The sequence below is a fragment of the Sturnira hondurensis genome, unplaced genomic scaffold (assembly GCF_014824575.4).
Source record: "Sturnira hondurensis isolate 20B ecotype Veracruz unplaced genomic scaffold, ASM1482457v3 Scaffold0010428, whole genome shotgun sequence".
NCBI lineage: Eukaryota > Metazoa > Chordata > Mammalia > Chiroptera > Phyllostomidae > Sturnira > Sturnira hondurensis.
The window spans coordinates 8048308-8072019 of NW_028083059.1; positions in this window are offsets into that span (position 1 = coordinate 8048308).

Below are 23712 nucleotides of genomic sequence, written 5' to 3' on the forward strand. Positions count from 1 at the left end.
CATTAGATACTCTGGCTGGTGTGACTCAATGGATTGAGTGCCGGCCTGCGAAACAAAATGTTGAGGGTTCAATTCCCAGTCAGGGTCCATGCCTGGGTTGCCAGCCAGGACCCCAGTTGGGGACATGTGAAGGGCAACTGAAGATGTATCTCTCACACACTGATGTACATTGATGTTTCTTTACCTCTCTTTCTCTTTTCCTGTCTCTCAAAAAGTAAATCAATAAAATCTTATAAAAATAAATTTATTTTATTATTATTATTTTTTATTATTTAATTCTTGTTCAAGTACAGTTTTCTGTCTTATATTCCCAGCCCTGCCCCACCGCCAGTGCTCCCCACCTCCCTCCCATTTCCGCCCCTCACCTTAGCTATTGTCCATGTGCCCTTTATACTTGTTCATGTGAGTTGGTCCCCTTTTCCCCTGTTATTCTCTTCCCTCTCCCCTAAAAATAATTTTTAAAAAGTAACTTAGACTAGGGGAAGGAGGCTGATTGAGATATATATTTATATCAGAGACAAAAAATTGTCTCTGTATCTCCCCTCCCACCACCATTCCCCCACCTTAGTTCATGTCCATTGGTCATAGATATAAGTTCTTTAGTTTCTCCATTTCCCATACTGTTCTTAACCTCCCCCTGTCTATTTCCTACCTGCCATTTATGCTTTTTCACCTTTCCCCCCATTCTCCCCTTTCTCCCTCTCCACTGATAACCCTCCATGTGATCTCCATTTCTCTGGTTTTGTTCCTGTTGTAGTTGTTTGCTTAGTTTGCTTCTGCTTTTTTCCCTTAGGTTCAGTTGTTGATAGTTGTGAGTTTGTTGTCATTTTACTGTTTGTATTTTTTATCTTCTTTTTATTAGATAAGTCCCTTTAATATTTCATATAATAACGGCTTGGTGATGATGAACTCCTTTAACTTGACCTTATCTGAGAAGCACTTTATCTGACCTTCCATTCTAAATGATAGCTTTTCTGGATAGGGTAATCCTGGATGTAGGGCCTTGCCTTCATGACTTGGAATACTTCTTTCCAGCCCCTTCTTTCCTGCAAGGTTTCTTTTGAGAAATGGGCTGATAGTCTTATGGGAACTCATTTGTAGGTAACTGTTTTCTTTTCTCTTGCTGTTTCTAAGATTCTCTCCTTCTTTTTAATCTTGAGTAATGTAATTATGATGTACCTTGGCATGTGCTTCCTTGGGTCCAACTTCTTTGGGACTCTCAGAGTTTCCTGGACTTCTTGGAAGACTTTTTTTTTGCCAGATTAGGGAAATTCTACTTCATTATGTTTCTACATAAGTTTTCAATTTCTTGGTCTTCCTCTTCTCCTCCTGGCACCCTTATGATTTGGATGCTATAATGTTTAAAGTTGTCCTGGAAATTCCTAAGCCTCTCCTCATTTTTTTAAAAAAATTCTTGTTTCTTCATTCTGTTCTGGTTGAATGTTTCTTTCTTCTGCTCCAAATCATTGATTTGAGTCCCAGTTTCCTTCCCTTCACTATTGGTTCCTTGTATATTTTCCCTTATTTCATTTTTCATAGACTTCACTTTTTCCTCTATTTTGTGACCACACTCAGCCATTTCTGGAAGCATCCTGATTACCAGTGTTTTGAACTCTGCATCAAATAGATTGACTATCTTTTCATCACTTAGTTGTATTTTTTCTGGAAGCTTTGATCTGTTCTTTCATCTGTGCCATATTTTTTGTCTCCATGTGCCTGTTGTGTAATAAGTGGTGGAGCCTTAGGTTTTCACCACGGTGGGGCAACCCACGTTGTTACGCAGTGGCACTATATGTGGGACAGGGTGGTCAGAGAGAGAACAATGCTACTTGCTCAGCTCTGTGCCAGCTTTCAGTTACTTCCTCTGCTACCACAAGCAAATTGGGCCCTTCTGGTGCTGATTCCCTGGTGGGTGGCTTTGTGTATGTTCTAGGACCCTGTGGGTCTCTCCAACAAACTCTCCTGTGAGGTAGGAGTTTCTCTCACTGCCTCAATCCCCACAGTTTTTTTTCAGTCAGAGGTTTTGAGGCTTTATTTCCCCGTGCTGGAACTCTGGGTTGTGTGGTGGGTCTCGTTCCCCAGTTGTTCCTCCCAGTTTATCTACACACAGATGTGGGACTGCCTGCTCTGCCAGCTGCCCCTTTGCAGTGCGTCCTCTCCCTTCTGGCTGCCCACCTCTGCCACTTCTATGGATCTGGGTGAATGTTTCATCTTTAACTCTTTGGTTGTCAGCCTTCCATACAGTTTGATTTTCTGGCAGTTCTGGTTATTTTTTGTTTTAAATTTGTTGCTGTCCTTCTTTTGGTTGTGCGAGGAGGCAAAGTGTATCTATCTGTGCCTCTCTCCATTTTGGCCGGAAGTCTCATCAATTCAGAGTATAATTCTAAGAGATAGTTCCTAGCAATGTCATCTCTATTGGACATATAAAGTAGCTGACTCAGAGAAAAATATTAAACCTTTGTCAATATTCACACAACTAGTAAGAGGATGAACTAAGATTTTCATGGAGGAAATCCGATGCCAAAAATCATTCTTTTTTTTTAAAGCTTTTATTTATTTATTTTTAGAGAGAGAGAAAGAGGGAGAGAAACATCAATGTGTTGTTGCTTCTTATGTGCCTCTTACCAGGGACCTGGCCTGTAACCCAGGCATGTGCCCTGCTGGGAATCGAAGCCGTGACCCTTTGGTTTTCAGGCTGACATTCAATCCACTGAGGCACACCAGACAGAGTTATCTTTATTTTAAATCCTCACTCGAGGATAATTTTTCATTGCGTTTTAGAAAGAGAGGAGGGGAGAGAGAGAAACCTCTATTCGAGAGAGAAGCATCGGTTGGTTGCCTTCTGGATGCACCCCTGCCCGGGATCTTAAGCACCCAGACAGGGAATTGTATTCATCCAGACCAGGACTTAACCAGCAACCTAGGTAGGTGCCATGACCAGGGATCCAACCTGCGATCCGCAGTTACAGGATGAGGCCACACAGGCCAGGGCCAAAGATCACAGTCTTCACCACTACATTTTTTTTGTCTCCTAGGGATTTCAAAATCACCTTAAATTCATTTGCCTAATGAATGCAGAAAAGGAACGGGAAGTCCAGGGAGGTTAAGAAGCTTTCTAAAGCTATGCGGCGAGTGTCACATTGCCTCTCAGGGTGAAGTCTAATGTCCCTTTTAATACATTACTCATGACAGGCACTTATTTTGATAGAAAGTTTCTTTGCTACAGTGGTTACTTCTATTAGCTAGCATTCCCAGAGATGAAATGAAATGCTGCTCTTACATCCAGGAAAGAAGTGAAACCTTAAAAATATGCTCAGTGTCCAGAAAATCAACATCGTTAGTGAATCTTCATTCAAGAAAAATAACTGCATTTTCCTCGGTAACAGGGATTATCTTTTTGCCTAAATCATTTGGCATTATATCATTAATCTTTTCGTTTAATTTGCCTGCGTTTTTTAGTGCAAAGCAGTGTGGTTTTTTTTTAAATAAGGAAAGTAGTTAATACTGAACTTCTGGTCTGGTTGGGAAAGTGGAGCCTATGCTGCCATCTAGCGGTACTATTGTACTATTACATTATGATGTTCGTTTTGATATCACCCACTTTCCTCTGAAACAGAACAGGATTCTTCAGGTTCCCGGCTCCTATCACATTTGATTTTGTCCCTCAGGAATGAAGTGGGAGATGAATGAAGTGGGAGGGGAATGAGAGAGGGTGGTAGAAAGGAAAGAGACTCTACTGGAGCTCTGTAAATTCTGGCAAATGGAAGAGAAAAACACGGTTTCTGACAGCGAGGTATTTTGGAGCGGTAGAAAATGCCCCCTAGGGGCTGCTCTTGGCACCGACAGGTTATAAAGTGGAAACTTGGTTCTGGAAATTCTCAGAAGGCTGTGTGAGAAGCGATTTGTTCGAAAGCGGAATCATTTTTTTCCATTAGAAATAACGTAAATTGAATTAATTCGTTCCAGACCCCTAAATGATTCCATATTTTAACGGAATCAGCATGCAGCTTCTTTGCTTTTTCACATATTATTGCCTTCGAAATGCTGTCTGCTTTTCATTTTTCCAAATCAACAACACGGTTTCTACTTCTTCAGTTGCCCGTGATTGTTGTTTCGTGAGCACTTTCACACCCTCAGCACCCTTGAAGGTCTTCTTTTTTTTAAAAAATATTTTATTTATTTATCTTTAGAGGGGAAGGGAAGGAGAGAGGAAGAGAAACATCAATGTATGGTTGTTTCTGTGCATCCCCTGCTGGGAACTGGCCCCTGCCGGGAACTGGCCTACAACCCAGGCATGTGCCCTGACTGGGAATCGAACCACGATCGACTGGTTCTCAGGCCCATGCTCAATCCACTGAGCTACACCAGCCAGGACTTGAAGGTGTTCTTATGGTTTAACACTATGCTAATCGTCGATTTTGCCATGCCATACTTGGTACCCAGATCAGACATGCCAACATCTCTATCATACTTTGCAATTATTTCTTTTTAAAGCTTGATCATTGTTCTCACAACTTTCCTTTTTACTTTACTGCTATCAATTACCTTCTTAGGACCCATGGTGACTTACCGTATATATTTAATAATAATAAACTGCCACAAAAGAAAAAAACCCACAAAAATATTCACAACACAGTTCCTTAGGATGTTAACAGCATGAGGTTTAGCGGTAAACTGACTCGCACTCATGCATTCTCTCCTGTGTGTGTTGCCTGAGAGATGTGGGACTGATTATACAGGGATCAGTAGGAAAGGGTTGTCAGGCCAAGAACGGAAGTTTTTTTCAACAACTGAGATGTTTTTCCCGTGAACAACTTGGTTGAGAACCAAATTGTTTGAGATGAGAGACATTCAAGAACGTAGATTTGCCTGTATTATATTTCCAATCTATCAAGGCAAAAAAGAAAGGAAAAGGAAATAAATTGTGCACTTAATCTCTCCAGACTAGCTTTCCTTGTTTATAAAAAAAGAGAGTGATGGAGGTAGTCTAAATGTTCTCCAAAGGTCTTGACATGTCAACATTCTATGGTTACAATTTCCTACTCAAATATCTTGCCTATGTGACATCCCACAGACTGGTTGGGAAGTTTCTGGAGGTTTAGAATTTGTTGTTGTTGGCAGATGTTCTCAATCCAATCTAAATAAGACCTTTGCTTTCCCTTTGTTTTCTCTTTGTAAGCAAAATGATAGCTACCTATCCTGAGATGAGTACTGAGGACACAACCTCGCTATCCCAGGTTTCTCTTTGGCTCCGCGACCAAGGAGTGTGACTGGCTGCCTTCGTCAGAGTGGGACAAGAGTGAGCCGGAGGCAGTTCATGTGAGGGCAAGCTTACAGTTACTGCTCTCTAATTTTGACAGATGTGGTTTTCTAATTTTTTTCCTAAGAAGCCTTCTGGGCTTGCAAAGAAAGCACTAAAAGGATAAGGTTAAGGAGTCAATTCAGTATCAACAGAAACAGATGCCTTATTGTAATTAAACTCAAATTCTTTTTTTTCCAATTTTTGTATTTAATTATTTTTCAAGTACAGTTTTCTGTCTATTACTCCCATCCCATCCCACCCCTCGTGATAAACTCAAATTCTAAGACCTTCTATGGGCCAATTTTTGTAGCCTATGCCATCGCCTTATTTTTACTTTTGTGCGAACCATTTCCCACTTAAAATTCATAAATGATGAAATATAAACTGCTTTTATTTCTCCCTGCTGCTGATATTGATATGAGTAGTTGGCCTGGCAAAGATTACTTAATAAAGAGGTCAGATGGACTTGCATTATTGATCCATCTCTACATTGTGGAAGTGGGCACCCAGGACGCCCTAGTATTGATAAGTGATGGTGAGAAGGTTTATGATCTGCCACATAATTAACTGATTAATTAATTTATAGGGGAAGGGAGGGAGAAAGGGAGGGAGGGAAACATCATTTGGTTGCCTCACGTATGTGCTCCAACCAGGACCAAACCCGCTACCTAGGCATGTGCCCTAAATGGGAACTGAACCGGTGACTTTTAACTTTTCTTTCTGATAATTCTGAAAAAATGCGTGCCCCCAATAGCTTCACTGCTTTCCCAAAAGGTAGACAACTTCTACTTTAGTGCTTCATTCTTTCAGGTCAAAGTTTGCGTCAAGAAATCCCCTCTTAATGTTAGCATTGCTTACTCTTTCTCAGCTGCCAATATTTCATTGTGAACTTAAATGTTTGGCAGTCATCAAAATTAGTCTTGAGATAATAGAGGGCATAGAGTTTAAATGATGAAGCTATGTAAAGCACATATTTACCTACATCAGATTTCCCAAACTGGCTATTCTGGAGGAGCATTTTTTGTTTTTGTTTTTAAAAGAGTAGGCATGTGGATTTATAAAAAAAAAGAGAGAGATCTGAGGTCAACTAAGTGTAGGAAACATGGAACTTAAGAGAATTAAAAACCTCTCTTTTTAACTGAAGGCTTTAATGTGTTAATAATCATTCAACAAATGTTTATTAAAAACTGATTATATGCCACAAATAGTTATTAGTGTTTGGGATACCCCAGGGAACAAGACAAAGATCACTTCCCTGCAGAGCTTACATTCTAGCAGGATTAGATAGACAATGAACAATAGACCTAATAAGTAAAAAGCACAAAACATGCTTAGTTATGCACATGTTAAAGTGGTAACACAGCTTCTTGGAGGAAAGGGAGCATTCTGCATTTTTTAAAAGAGTGGTTAGTGTATACCCTATTGAATAAATATTTAAATTTGTTAGAGAAGTTAGTTATATAGACACCTGGATTAAAAATGTGTCAGGCAAGGGTGACAGCTGGTGCAAAGACCCTGAGGTGGGATTGTTTGGTATGTTCAAGGAACAGCAAATCGGTGAATGTTTGTGGGACAGCTGGTTGGGGGTGGGGGAAAATAATAGAAGTCACAGAGCCAAGGAGGAGAAAGGTGTTACAGATTATGCAGGGCTTTGTTAGCCATTGTAAAGACTTTTTCAACTGAGGGAAATGAGGAGCCCTTGCAGAGTTTGGAGGAGAGGAGGAAATGGATCTGACATATTTTTAAAGGATCACTGGTTGATGTGTTGACTGAAACCATGCCAGGGAAGAGGCAAGGAGACCAGATAGGGCGAAACTGCAATGATTCAAGCAGGAGGTGAGGATGACTAAAAGCCTAGGGTAGAAGCTGAGGTAGTTGGTGGGAAACACTTGGATCCTGGGTATATTTTTAAGGTGGACTGAATATGGAGTGTGAGAGAGAAGAGACAAGAAAAGACACTATTATCATCAGTTGAGATGGAGAAGGTCATAGATGGGTCAGAAAGGTTAACAAGCTGACTTTTGGACATGTTCAATGTGATATACTTTTCAGACATCCAGGTAGAAATATTAAGCAGCCAGTTTGATATGTGTCTTAGTTCATTCAGGTTGCTATAACATAATACTACAGACTGGGAAGCTTATAAACAACAGAAATTTATTCCTCATAGTTCTGGAACCTGAAAGTCCAAGATCAGGGTGCTAGCATGGTCAGATGAGAGTCTCTCTCAAGTTGCAGGCTTCTCATTTTATCCTCTGAGGTCTCATATACAAGGGCACTAATCCCATTTTATGAGGCCTCCATCCTCGTGACCTTATCACCTCCCAGAGGCCCCACTTACTAAAACCATCACCGTTGAGGGTTAGGATTTTAACATACAAATTTGGGTGGGAGACATAAACATTCAGACTGTAGCAGTATGAGATGGGATTTGGGGAGAAAAGCCTGAACCGACAATGTAAATTTGGGAGTGTTTAGCGTATGTACGGTTTTTAAAGTCTTAAGCCTGGATGAGATCACTAAAGGAGGAGGTGATTGAAAGAAAACGAGTACTAAAGTCCTGCAGTGCTGAGCCCAGAGCCACTCCAGAATTACAAGATCTGATGCGGGGTGGGGGGGGGTTGGGATCAGGTGATAGGGCTGAGGGATGATGACAAGGAAGGAAGAGACTGGGTGAGGCAATGTTTCCAAGAGATCAGCCCAGTAGGATTAGATGTGAGTCTAGACCACTTGAGGGATGGGCGCTCTTTCTCCAAAGCCCGTATGTGAACTCTGAATCCAGGGTGGGTAATGTCAGTAAAATGTATTGAGTTTCCCAAACTCAGCACAGAAAACTTTTTCACAAAGTATCTCCATTGTAGTCAAAACTATCTTGGGAAATGTTAGAGAGTAGGCCTACGTTTCAAAGGGTGCTGGGTCAAAGGGTCGGGGCCCTGAGTCTCACGACAGCACTGAGGGGGAAAGCAGACTGGACCACAGCGGAGCCCTTCAGCAGCCAAAGTAACAGTAGATTAAAACCAGAAACTTTTCTTACATTTCTTCTGTTGGCTGGCTCTTTTCAGAAGAGGAAATGTGTACTAGCCCAGAAATACGTGAAAAAATGGTCAAACTTCTTTAACCATTAGGGAGACCAATAGTATGGAAACTATTCTTGAAAGACAATAAATGTCTTTAAGACATAACATCCATTGGATTTGGTAACAGTTAAAATCCTGATAATACCAACGTTAAAAAAAGATTTTAAGAANTTAAAACCAGAAACTTTTCTTACATTTCTTCTGTTGGCTGGCTCTTTTCAGAAGAGGAAATGTGTACTAGCCCAGAAATACGTGAAAAAATGGTCAAACTTCTTTAACCATTAGGGAGACCAATAGTATGGAAACTATTCTTGAAAGACAATAAATGTCTTTAAGACATAACATCCATTGGATTTGGTAACAGTTAAAATCCTGATAATACTAACGTTAAAAAAAAGATTTTAAGAAATGAGAGTCTTGTTCACTTCTAGTGCGGCTGTAAATTGGTACAATCACTTTGATGTATCCAGTAAATTTAAAGCTGTGAAAATTGTTCAGCCTAGCAGTTTTACCACAAGGCTGATGTGTCCCCGGTGAAAATGGGTTTGACACCCCTGGTGTAGAGGATCAAGCATCTCTCTAAAGAACCTTCCCTGGAAAGAGAAACCAAAGGCTTACAAACTGAAAATGAATAAAAATCTGCTTGTTTTCCCTAAATTGCTGATGATCCAGATAGAGTTTAATCTACTAAATCTGAAGACCAGCACTGAAGGCAATGTCTCTCCTTCTTCCTTGATACCTTTCACCTTACAAACTATTGACTTTTTAAAAGACTCAAAAGCAATATTGATAACAGCATTGGTTGCATCCATCTGCATTCCTTTCTGTTGGAGGAGATGATCCTGGCTTCCCTGTTGGTCTTCATCGTCACCTGCGCCTGGGTCACTTTGATACCAAATGCTTGTGCTGTGCTGAAATCAAGAGGCCCCATCAGCCTCGTTCCCCTTCAAGGGAGCAAACACGGTAAACGATAAGCGGACTCGAACACGCAGTGCAGTCTGTGCAGGTGTCACCAGCTGCCTCAGACACACAGGAAACCCCGATGCCCATCTGTAATAGCAGCCATATCTTCGTGGTAGGTGACTGCCTTCATGATTGCCTCTGGAGCTAGCCACCACTCATACAAACAAGTCGCCTCTGGCTGGCGTCAGAAAGAGCAGAATCTGGGATCTCTACTGGCGCGTACTCATTTTTGGAGACAACAGATAAAGGGCTCACATACGCATCTTTTATTTCTTTTAGGGAATGTACTTCCTCAATGAGCTATACATTTATTATTAATGTATTACTGAAGAAATAATGTTTTTTAAGATTTTTTTTGAGTGTTAGTCTAAGAACCAATTTCGAACATCAAATACTTGTAGGGTATATAGTTTCATATATTGATGAGATGGTATGGAAAGGCACTAAAGCCATTTATTGTCTTTCAAGAATAGTTTCCATACCTTTGAAACATCATCGAATGTCAATGCATCATCATTCTTATTTATCATCAATAATTGAGAGCATGTTTGGACATGCTAGTAAAGCAGCATAGCTAACTATTAGAGTGACCAGTCCATTCCAGTTTCCTGGGGATTTTATACAGTTTAGCACTAGAAGTCCTACAGGTCCCCTCTGTCTCAGGCTGGAACAACTGTTTTTCTGTTACCCATGTACCTTTAACAACCTAGAATGACCTGCTAGGGAAAGACTTTCATTTTCACCAAGTACAAGATTTCTGAAAAGACCCAGTAGGAGAAACTGAATGAATGCCACTCAGCCAACCTTGGCAATCAGTGCGGTGACAGATGTTTTAGCCAGATTGCCCTCACATCTTGAATATTTATGAAGCACTCACAATGAGACCAGGAAAGAGAACAGAAAATTTTAAGGAATCCATCTGAAGCCTCAGGTTTAATAACAAAAACACCCCCCCCTCCTAAAAAAACCCAGGTGGAATTGAGGGGATGAAGAGATTACTAGATTCCTGACTCCTGGCCTGCTCTTCAAAACGAAGGACTACTTCCCTCACTTCACTTTCTTTCCATGCTTCTGCTCCCACACCCAGATCTGAGATGACATGAACTGTTGTCCAGTTTAATCACTTTCTGAATCTTCTTCAAGGCAATCAAGCAAGGTAGTATTTAGGAAATGTGGGGTTATTCCACCACAGTATATTTTTTCCAGGTTGCTTATAACTTCTGTACAGTATATTTTTATCTAATTTTGAAATAGAGACTGCTTAAAATATCATTTACTACTCAAACAGGAGGTTTGTCCAGTTTGTTTGGTGAATGTGCACGTGAGAAGGGAAATTGTCAGAGCAGCTTCCATTGCATTGGCCCACTATCCATGGCAGAGTTGCTGCATGAAAATCTGCCATGTGTATTTTTTTAAGTGTTATCTAAGGAACAAGAGGAGAACATTAATTCTTGGTGGTAGGGTGGGGATTTTTTCTTATGTTAGATGTTCTCATTGTTAGATCCTGCTTTTTAAAAATTGATTTGTTTTTTAAAAATATTTTATTGATTATACCATTACAGTTGTTCCATTCCCCCCTTCATTCCCCTCCACCCAGACACTCCCTCCCCCACCATTCTCCCCCCCTTAGTTTATAACCACGTGTCTCAAGTTCTTTAGATTCTATATTTCCCCCACTATTCTCACCCTCCCCACTACCTATTTTCTACCTACCATCTATGCTATTTTCTGTGCCTTCTCCCCCCTTCTCCCCCTCCCACTCCCCTGTTTCTAACCCTCCATGTGTTCTTCATTTCTATGGTTCCACTCCTGATCTAGCTGTCCTCTTGGTTTGCTTTTGTTTTAGGTGTGGTTGTTAATAACTGTGTGTTTGCTGTCCTTTCACTGTTCATATTTTTCATCTTCTTTTTCTTATATAAGTCCCTTTAGCATTTCATATAATAAGGGCTTGGTGATGATGAACTCCTTGAACTTGACCTTATCTGAGAAGCACTTTATCTGTCCTTCCATTCTAAATGAAAGTTTTGCTGGATAAAGCAATCTTGGCTGTAGGTCTTTGGATTTCATGACTTGGAATACTTCTTTCCAGCCCCTTCTTGCCTGTAAGGTCTCTTTTGAGAAATCCGCTGACAGTCTGATGGGTACTCCTTTGTAGGTGACTGTCCCCTTATCCCTTGCTGCTTCTAGGATTCTCTCCTTCATTTTAGTCTTGGCTAATGTAATTATGATGTGCCTTGGTGTGTTCCTTCTTGGGTCCAACTTCTTTGGGACTCTCTGAGCTTCCTGGATTTCCTGGAAGTCTATTTCCTTTGCCAGACTGGGGAAGTTCTCCTTTATTATTTGTTCAAATACGTTTTCCACTCGTGGCTGTTTCTTTCCCCCTTCTGGTACCCCTATAATCCAGATGTTGGAACGTTTAAAGATGTCCTGGAGGTTCCTAAGCCTCTCCTCATTGTTTTGAATTCTCGTTTCTTCATTCCTTTCTGGTCGGATGTTTCGTTCTTTCTTCTGGTCCATTCCATTGATTTGAGTCCCAGTTTCCTTTCCATCGCTACTTGTTTCCTGGACATCTCCCTTCATTTCAATTAGTTTAGCCTTCATATGTTCCTCTAATTTGTGACTGTAATCTACCAATTCTGTGAGCATCCTGATAAATAGTGTCTTAAATTGGGCTTCCGAGAGGCTGGCAATCTGTTGGTCGCTTAGAGTTATTGGCTCTGGGACTTTGAGTTCTTCTTGCGCCATCTTTTGGGCTGTTCGCGCCTGTTAAGTAGCAGGATCGGAGCCCTAAGGTGTTCACCAGAGCAGGGCAACTCAGTCGTTGGGTTGTGACGTTGTATGTGGGGGCGGGGTCAAAGAGGGACAATGGCTTCCCTATGCCGCCTGCTGCCTCGACCCCCACTGGCACCGCAGCCACCACCGTCACCAGGCCCATGCTTTTCGTTCCACTGCACGCGAGTGTGCTACCGCTGTCAGCCCTCCACCACTGGGTTCACCCCCTGGGGCCTGCGTGGTCCGTCTCACTGTGCGCAAATGTGCGACCGCGGTCAGTCTGCCCCACACCCCGATTGGTTCCAGGATGCCTGCGGGCCTAGGTCAGGGGATCTGTCCTGCCCGACCCAGCTCCTCCTCTCTTACCGTCCCCGTTGAACGGTTCGTAGCTGTCGGACTTCCGTATAATTCCATTTTTCTGTCCTTTGGGTGTGTCCTAGTTCTCCAAAACTTTTGTTGTATTCAAACTTGGTTGTGGGAGAAGGCACAGTGTTTCCACCTATGCCTCCATCTTGGCGGAAGTCCTAAATTGATTTGTTTTCTATCACCATTTATCCCCTACAGCTTCTTCCACCTCCACTCACTACCCCCCGTGATCACCACACTGTTTTCTGTGTCCAGGAGTTTTTCTTTTTCGCTCAATCCCTCCACCCCCAACTCCAGCTGTCATCATGCTGTCCACCTATGAGTCTCCTTCTCTTTTACTTGTTAGTTCAGTTTGTTCATTAGATTCTACGTGTCAATAAACTTATACGTTAGACCCTATTTATTTATTTATTTATTTTTATTTAACTCTTGTTCAAGTACAGTTTTCTTTCTTGTATTCCCAGCCCTGCCCCCCGCCCCAGTGCTCCCCACCTCCCTCCCATCTCTGCCCCCCACCTTAGTTATTGTCCATGTGTCCTTTATACTTGTTCATGTGAGTCGTTCCCCTTTTCCCCTGTGATTCTCTCCACTATCTCCTCTGGACCCTGTCAGCACGTTCTGTATTTCAGTGTCTTTGGTTACATTTTGCTTGCTTGTTTGTTTTGTTGTTTAGATTCCTGTTAAAGGTGAGATCATATGGTATTTGTCTTTCACCGCCTGGCTTATTTCACTCAGCATAATGCTTTCCACTTCCATCCATGATATTGCAAAGGGTAGGAGCTCCTTCTTCCTTTCTGCAGCATAGAATTCCATTGTGTAAATGTACCACAGTTTTTTGATCCAGTCATTTACCGATGGGCATCTAGGTTGCTTCCAACTCTTGGCTATCATAAGTTGTGCTGCTATGAACATTGGGGTGCATAGGTTCTTTTGGATTGGTGTTTCAGGGTTCTTAGGATATACTCCTAAGAGTGGAATTGCTGAGTCAAAAGGCACGTCCACTTTTAGTTTTCTTAGAAAATTCCCTACTGTTTTCCATAGTGGTTGTACTAGTCTGCAATCCCACCAACAGTGAACTAGGGTCCCCCTTTCCCCACGTTAGACCCTATTTAAATAAAGAGGGAACCTCAGGTTTTCTGCTAGATGGGGCCAAGCCTGTTTATTTTCACTTCTCTGTATCCTAAGTGTCATAGTCCTTTCAACAATAAGCTAGAATATGATTCATTAAAATTTGTATCTGTTTCTTTTGTTCTTCAAAGAAAAATCCTCTAGGGCATAAGGGACTGAGTAAACCACCAACCCTGGTTCAGAAGGACCCACTGAAAATGAGGGCCAGGCATTTTCCCCCGGGGGGAGAGTCCAAGCCTCCGGCCAGTGTCTGAGCTGTTGCTAGGCATGATGTCATGCAGATTTTTAGGCGTTTTGACAAAAATACGGAAATTACTTTATGGGGTGGTTTCTAGAGCAAGTAACCCAGGGTTCTCCAGACCTTTGTATGTGAATGAATACTATAAGGTTCTTTGCCCCACATGCAGTCTGTTTATTAGTAACTGAGTAATGAATGAATTAGTTAACTTTCCACTTTTTTTTAAAAGATTTTATTTATTTATTTGTCTTTAGAGGGGAAGGAGAGAAACATCAATGTATGGTTGCCTTTCGTGCGTCCCCTGCTGGGAGTTGGCCTGCAGGGAACCAGCCTGCAACCCAGGCATGTGCCCTGACTGGGAATCGAACCTCGATTCTCTGGTTCGCAGGCCCGCGCTCAATCCACTGAGCTACACCAGCCAGGGCTTAACTTTCCACTTTTTAATAGTGCAAGAAAATTAATGGCATGAACATGGAAGAAAGGCACAATCTTTCTTTGAAAATTATGAAGTAAATTATATGCATCACCTTGCATTTATGTGCATTATTTTGAGTCAGCTTTCATACAGTCAATCAGGCCCTTAGATGCTTTGCTATTAACTATTTCATTCAGAATATAATCTTATTCTCTACCCCCCAATTCTATCTTTTATCTAAATATTTTAAAAATCTTACCTCTAAAGATTCCCTTTGTTTCTTAAAAAAAGGGGGGGGGGAAGGTGGTGGCCAATAAACTCCATTGTGGCAGTTGAAAAGTGTTCCTGTTTGGCCTAGGGAAGAGATTTGGCTCCTCAGTGATGCAAATGGGACTAGACATGGAGACTCATTTAACATTAGTTCATTCTTTCAACAATTGTATTGAGTGCCTTTTATGTGCCACCTTCTGGGTGGGGGTAGGGACACCAGGGGACCACACGCTGACTTGGACCTGAAGAGTAGTGAGCAGAGTGTGGAGTCTGCTTAAATCAGCTAGCAAGAGCCCACAGTTAAGGTATCAGGAAATCTATTAGCTGGCTCTTAAAATAAACATTATTAATATTAAATTATATAAACATACAACTAAATAATTATTTTAAAAAGTAAGGCAATGCTTACTTAAAGCTCACCACTTCCTAATGACTATGTTTTACTATGACCTATGGTTTTTGAGGTTATCTACATGTGTGTATGGTAGAAACGCCGTACTTACTGCATCATCCTATCTTTTTCTATCCTACCCTGTAAGCTCTAGTGTACTACGGTAGGCTATGATGTGATGCGCTGTGACACTGCACTATGGGCTGTGCGTATCTCTGTCATGTCAGCAGCTTGGAATCAGCCATGGTGGGGCTCTATTTACATAATGGAAATCAGCAATTAATACAAATAGGGCTTTTTTTTCCTCCTGGAGAGCAACTTGTTAAACATTTACCAGTACATGTGTGAACCTAATGTAAAAGCCGAGAGGGTCCTAGGGATGCAAATGCAAGTTAAGACGGAAGAGAGACGGTGCCCACTGTAGGCTACATGCTCCTCTGGGGGCAGTGGCTCCCTCTGGGGGCAGAGCTCAGGTCCTGGCCGCTTTTGTTATAACAGACCTTGAGTCTGATGTTGCTAGATTTTCTGATTTTGCAAAAAAGAAAGCAGACATTTCAGATTTTATTTATTTTATTTTGAGAGACAGGGGAAAGGAGGGAGAAAGAGAGGGAGAAAAACATCAATGTGTTGTTGACTCTCACATGCCCCTTACTGGGCACCTGGCCTGCAACCCAGGCATGTGCCTGGACTGGGAATGAAACTGGCAGACCTTTGGTTCACAGGCTGGTGCTCAATCCACTGAGCCACACCAGCCAGGGCAGGAAATTCAGATTTTCATGTGAAATTTTTCAGTTTAGTACATCAGATGGACTATCAAAAAATAAATAAATAATAAAATAAAAATGCAGACCAGCTCCTAATGTGGTCCAATATCCTCATTTTGCAGGCAAGGAAACCGAGACCTCATCATTGATATCACAATCTAGTAGAGGCCCAAGTAAGACTTGGGAACTATCATAATCTCAGGTCGGGCTTACACTGTGGTAGGTCTTCCACAGAAATGTTCCTGAGTAGGTTTTTTCCTTTACAAGAGGCTGTTGACTGAAGTTGGGCATATATTCCCAGAGTTCAGGTGTTCAGGGGCAGTTCAGTCAAAGCCACAGATTCATTTGGATAATGTACCATGTCCTCTAAGAAATCTAAAAGGCATCGGGGGCCTAGTGTAAATATTGGATCTAGAATCATGAAGGTTTTCTTAGTGATCAAAAATTAGATCAAGTGCCTCTTCCACTACTTTACTGCATTTCTTGGAAATGTTCTATAGCCTAATAGAACATTTTTACTTCATTTTATATTTTTCTAAAGAAAAGAATAAATCTACGAAAAGTTTTTAAATGTTACCTACCCATTATTTGAGAAAGCAGACCAGGTTTCTGTGTACACTGGTTTATAATAGAGCTTAAGTAGACAAGAGTTTGTTAGCAGCAAGACATGCTTTGAGAATGACAAGGAAAATGTAAAGATGAGGTGGAATGCTATGACTGGGTCCTAGATGGCAAGTGCAATTTGGTCTAGATAATTTATAAAATTTATTACACAAATCCAGTAGTGGATTTTTATATGGAAAAAAATTACAGAGAGTCTCAGTTATGCCCTCCATTTTCCAAATACACTTCTAATCCATATTTATATGCCTACATGATTTTTCATGTTTAGAATTACTATAGATACCATTTTGTATTTTTTAAGATTTTATTTATTTTTAGAGAGAGTGGAAGGGAAGGAGAAAGAGAGGGAGAGAAACATAAATGTAGGGTTGCCTCTCACATACTCCCCAACTGGGGACCTGGCCCACAACCTAGGCATGTGACCTGACTAGAGACTGAACCAGTAAACCTTTGGTTTGCAGGCTGGCACTGAATCCACTGAGCTACACCAGCCAGGGCTATTTTGTATTTTTTTTTAAAGATTTTATTTATTTATCTTTAGAGGGGAAGGGAAGGAGAGAGGGAGAGAAACAACAATGTATGGTTGCCTTTCGTGCGTCCCCTGCTGGGAATTGGCCTGCAGGGAACTGGCCTGCTACCCAGGCATGTGCCCTGACTGAGAATTGAACCGTGGTCATCTGAGTTGCAGGCCCGCGCTCAATCCACTGAGCTACACCAGCCAGGGCTTGTATTTTTTTTTTAACTGAAGCATTTTTGACATAGTTTTGTGGACATTATAGTGGTATTTCTAATCACTCTATATAATTACTTTGAGTTAAAATACCACCATTACCTACTTTATTATTAAACATTTATCTTTCTAGTTTACACTGCTATGGATAATGGCAATAAATATTTTCATGCACATAATTTTTTCTTTACCAATAAAAAGCATCATATTCCAGGAAATGAGTTACTGATTCAAAGCATATAAATTATCTTGATAGTTTTTGAAATTGATTTCTGAAGGGGTTTTGCCAATATCTGCATGGCTACTACAAAGTATAAATGTTCCCATTTCATCATATTCTTAATGACACTTTTAGATTTTCAGTTTCCTGCTTATTTAATGGGTATACAGTGATACTTATGGTTTTAATTTGTATCTTACAGTTAACCCTCTAGATTAAATATTTTTAATATGCTCATTAATTATATATTTCTGTATAAATAGTCTATTCAATGTCAGACCTAGTTGTTTTCAAGTTCTTGTCCTAGTAAACTAATCAATCATACAGACTCTTGGGAAGGCACTATCGTAGAGCAACCAGGTGAATGTGACTCAATTGAAATGGGTTGCTGTTGTTTTGCTTGGCAAACTCCAGTGCATCAGAATGACTTAGATGTATTTGCTTTTTCTCAACCAGTTTTATAGTTTTTAATTCTTTGCCTAATATTTCCTTTTTAAAAACTCCCTTAGTCCCCCTGAAACCACTCAAAATCTAGCTTTCCCTTCCACCCAGGCCCCCACCCCAGTTTCTTAGTCACAAAATTAGAGTAGAGTTTCTGATACTGAGAAGAGGAAGGAGCATAGAAATGCTTCCTCTGTTTCATTCAGGAGGGAAAAGGTACTCAAGGGAAAAAATGATAACTACAACCAAGGCTTATACTTCCAATTCCTCAAACAATGTTCACGATACGTTGTGGGAAAAGACGAAGACTAGGAATGCTGATGTAAGACTCTTTCATGAGTTGAGATTGTTTTGCCCTATCCCATCAGGACTCAGCCTTCTAAGAACCCTTCTCTTCAGAAGTTTCCAAAAGTTTTCTTTCAGTAGCTACTAAGAATGAAATCATTTTTTTTCTAGAAAAAGGGAGAAGGCAGGAGACACAAAGTTGTTGTGAGTATGCAAAAACAGCTAAAGCTTTTGTAATAATCCTAACCCACATGTCTTTTCCATATGAACAACTGTAGGTCTACTTCTGCCCTGCCCTGTATGTCTTTTTTTAAAAAAATTTTATAGACCAGGGAACTTCAAATAGGGCACTTATATGCCAAGAGTATAATGGACTCTTCAGGATGCATGCCACATATCCAAAGGGCACATGGGCATAGATAGTTTTAAAACCATTGTTCCTGGATCTCTGACTTCCTTTGATCTCTTTTCTAAAATAGAACCAACTAAAAATTTTCCCACAGTCTGGATAGCCTCCCTTTAATGATTGCTCTGTCCCATTTGTCAAAATAAAAGCATACCTTTCCCTCTTTCTAAATCATACTATGTGTATTGCCCCAGTGTATACAATCCTCCGGAATATGAAGAGACCATTGTAAATATTATTGTTGAAGTAGTGAATGACTTTAGTTTAAAATAATACATTCTTTTCCAAATTGGGTGGCTGACTGACTTCCTTCCTTTCTCTCTCTCTCTCTTTTTTGCTTTCAACAAAATTGAAGGAAGAATCTAATTAGTCAGGTTACAGATTACTAAAAATAATTGTTGATGATCACAAGGTGAATTCCAAAATATAAGAAGTAATTTAAAAGATTAAGTTACATTGTTGGAACAAAACTTTTTAAAATTCCAGGTACTTACATATATCTGAACAATTTAAAAAAATATTTTCATCTACATAAATTAAAAAAAATAGGGTCAGGGAAATGTAAATCCAAACCACAATGTAGTGTCACCTCATACCTGTTAGAATGGCTGTTATAAAAAAGACAAGAAACAACAACTGCTGGTGAGAATGTGGAGAAAAGGGAGCCCTTGTACACTGTTGACAGGAATGTAAATTTATGAAGTGCGGCCACCGAGGAAAACTGTATGGAGGTTTCTCAAAAAATTAAAAGTGGAACTGCCATATGATCCAGCAATTTCACTATGGGTATTTATCCAAAGAAAATCAAAACATCAACTTCTACAGATATATGCACCCCTATGTTCAAGGCAGCATTATTTAAAATGGCCAAGATATGGAAACAACCTAGGTGTTCATCAATGAATGAATGGATAAAGAAGATGTGATATGTAATGAAATATTATTAAGCCATAAAAATTGAAATCTTGCCATTTGTGACAACATGTCTAGACTTTGAGGGCATTATACTAAGTGAAATAAGTATAATGGGCAGTGAAAGACAAATATTATGTGATCTCACTTATCTATGAAATTTAAAAACAACAACAAAATCAAGCTTATACGTACAGACAACAGATTGCTGGTTCCCAGAGGCAGAAGGTAGGGGGTGAGCAAAATGAGTAAAGGGAGCCCAAAAGTAAAAACTTTAAGTTAATAAATGAATAGATCATGGGAATATAATGTACAACATGGCAACTATAGTTAATAATACTGTACTGCATTTGAAAGTAGCTAAGAGAGTAGATGTTAAAAGTGTTCATCAAAAGAAAAAAATGGGACTTCCCACCAAGATGGAGGCATAGATAGATGTACTTTGCCTCCTTGCACAATGAACAGAAGGACAACAAATTTAAAAACAAAAAATAACCAGAACTTCCAGAAAATTGAACTGTATGGAAGTCGACAACCAAGAAGTTAAAGAAGAAACATTCATCCAGACTAGTAGCAGGGGTGGAGATGGACAACCGGGGTGGTCTGCATCAAGGCAGTGGCTGGAGGACCAGCTTGGGGGAAGTGGCAGCTGGTTGACTGGGAGGGGAGCTGGCTGGTGGACCAGGCAGTCCCATGTGTGTGTGTGGATAAACCGGGAGGAACAACTGGGGAACGAGACAGACAAGACCATCCAGAGTACAGGGTGGGGGAGAAAAGCCTCAAAACCTTTGACTGTAAAATCCTGTGGGGGTTGTAGTGGCAGGAGAAACTCCCATTCTCACAGGAGAGTTCATTGGAGAGACCCACAGGGTCCTAGAATGTTCAAAAACCCACCATCAGGAATCAGCACCAGAAAGGCCAAATTTGCTTGCAGGTAGTGGGGGAAGTGATTGAAAGTGCAGATTGCTAAGCAAGCAGCATTGTTCCCTCCCCAACCGCTCCCCCACATAGAAGACCACAACATAGTAAAGTGGGTTGCCCCGGCCTGGTGAATACCTAAGGCCTCACCCCTTACAATATAATAGGTGTACTGAGACAAAGAAATATAGCCCAAATGAAAGAACACATCAAAACTCTAGAAACAACTAAGGGATGAAGAGATAGCAAACCTATCAGATTCAGAGTTCAAAACACTGGTAATCAGGATGTTCTTAGAAATGATTGAGTATGGGTGCAAAGTAGAGGAAGAAGTAAAGGCTATGCAAAGTGAAATATAGAAAAATATACAGGGAACCAACAGTGAAAGGAGGGAAATCAGGACTCAAATCAACAATTTGGAGCAGAAAAAAGAAATAAACATTCAACTAGAACAGAATGAAGAAACAAGAACTCAAAAAAATAAGCAGAACCTCTGAACCTCTGAAACAACTTTAAACATCCCAACATCCAAATCATAGGGGTGTCAGAAAAATAAGAGGAAGGGCAAGAAATTAAAAACTTATTTGAAAAAATAATGAAGCAAAACTTCCCTAATCTGGCAAGGAAACGGACATCCAGGAAGCTCAGAGAATCCCAAAGAAATTGGACCCAAGGAGGAGCACACCAAGACACATCATAATTAAATTACCCAAGATTAAAGGGGAGAGAATCTTAAAAGCAGCAAGAGGAAAGGAGAGAGTTAAATGTACAAAAGAGTTCCCATAAGACTATCAGCTGATTTCTCAAAAGAAACCTTACAGGCAAGAAGGGGCTGGAAAGAACTATTTGAAGTCATGAAAGTCAAGGACCTACACCCAAGATTATTCTATCCAGCAAAGCTATCATTTAGAATGAGTGGGCAGATAAAGTGCTTCCCAGATAAGGTCAAATTCAAGGAGTTCATCATCACCAAGCTCTTGTTAATGAAATGTTATAGATGCTTATCTAAGAAAAAAAAGAAGATCAAAACTATGAACAGTAAAATGACAATAAACTTACAACTGTCAACAACTGGACCTAAAAACAAAAACAAACTAAGCAAACAACTAGAACAGGGAACTTATATGTATGACCCATGGACATGAACTAAGGTGGGAGGGAAGGAATGCTCGTGGGAGGAGGGATGCAGGTGGAAGGCAATAAAGGAGAGAAAAAAAATGGGACAACTTTAATAGCATAATAAATAAAATATACTTTAAAAAAGAGAAAAAAAATGTTTTTGTTATCATGAATATGATCAGAGATCATTATATTGTATACTTGAAACTAATACTATGTTAATTATACCTCAATAAAAAATAAATTGTAAAAAAGGTTTTATTTATTTATTTTTAGAGAGGGGAAGGGAGGGAGAGAAACATCAGTGTGTGGTTTCCTCTTGTGTGCCCCAACTAGGGACCTGGCTGGTGTCCCAAGCCTGTGCCCTAACTGGGAATCAAACCCCCCCGACTCTTTGGTTTGCAGGCTGGCATTCAATTCACTGAGTTATACCAGCCAGGGCAAAAATATAAAAATTTTTAAGAGTAAAAAAAATTAGTAATAGAATTTATGGTAGATCTAGTTTCATTGCAGTGATGAGTAATATTCATATACAGATAAAAGAAATAATTGGAGATAATGTACCAGTGCTTCATTAAGATTTACATTATCAATATAATTTTGTTAATAATTTTAATAATTACTTATTACCATTTATGTGAGTTATATTTTGCTCCATTTATAATAGTTATAAAAGCATTAAAAATTATTTTCAATGTGTATACATATATCCTTGCAGTGAAGTATGATGGGTGATAAAATTCTAGGAAGAAATTAAAATGAAAATACAAGTTCAAAGAAAACAAGACAAGAAAAAATTTCTGATTTTTACAGAGCAGATTATCTGTGTATTTAAAAGTGCATAATGTGGGTGTTTAGATTCAATGAATATATTAAAACCAGGAATATAAGTTTTATTTTTTATTATTAATATTTAAGTAATCACCATATTTTCAGATCATAAGACACACCTAGGTTTTAGAGGGGGAAAATAGGAAAAAAATTTTGAAGCAAAAAATGTGGTAAAATATTTAATAATGTAAATAACATAATATTTCACCAATATAAATGTAAACAGAAATCAACAGCAGCATTAACAACCATTATGCCTCCCAAATTGGGAGTGGGTGGGTGTGTCTTACAGTCTGAAAAATACGGTAAAAAGTTTGTGATAAAAAAATTGTAGATGTCTACTTAAATATGTTGAAAGAGCACATAGATTTTCAGAATTCTTTTAGATGGTATATAAGCTGAAGAATCCTTTTTGAGAAATGGATGAGTATAAATAAATTTGAACATAAATAAATGTGGGACATCTCACTGTGCATCAAAAGAGCCCTCAGGCAAGAACATTTGAAAGCCTGAGAGCCCTCAGGCTTTCAGGTATTGCTAAAACTGCATTTCACAGCAGGCTCTGTGCTCAGTGTTCTTGGGATTCTTAATTTAAGATTTATCCTTTCCAATCTTATGAAGAGTTATGCTTCTGAAATGATACATTAGTTATGTGCCATTAGTTGTATTTTATTACCAAAGGAGTTTGCAAATTTTCGTGAGTTTCCATCCCAAGTTAGACTGCATTTTCTTAAAATAATAACTAGATAGCTTTTATTAAATGTCTACTATTTTCCAGACCAGTGGTTCTTCTGAGAAATTGTTATAAATGTAAATGGTCATACCTCAAACCTACTGAATCCAAAACCCTGGGCGTGGGGCCCAGCAACCCAGGTGATTCAGGTGTATGCCAAAGGAGATAATATTTACAAAACATCTGGTATGGGGTCTTGAACATAATAGGCATTTAATAAACGCCAGCTGCTATTACTTTTTCGATATACAATTTATTCTAGCTCCTTGAAAGATGTTTTCTAGTTAATTCTATATTCTTGGAGGAACTAGTTCTATGTGTTTAATTATTCATAGGATATGACAACTTATCGTGTTTAACATCAAATTCATTGTCTTCTACACAAAACATTTCTCCCTCCAACTTCCCCATTTCTATGACTGGCAAGAATACATATATAAAACTCTGAGCATTTCAGCCTGAAATGTCCCCAGTGAAAGAACATACCGGTAATAAATGACTTGTGCCCATTAAGCCTGGATATATTTCTTCAACTGGCTGCTTTAGAATGTGAAATTCTCACCATCAAAATCACTTTACTAAGTTAAGAAACTGCATCCACAAGTCTTAAGTTAAAATTTACATCTCTTTGCTGCAGAAGAGATTTATTTTATTTTACTTTTTATATTGATTATACTATTATAGTTGTTCTATTCCCCCCTTCATTCCCCTCCACCTGCACACTCCCCCCCCTTAGTTTATAACCACGTGTCTCAAGTTCTTTAGATTCTATATTTCCCCTACTATTCTTGCCTTCCCCCTATCTAT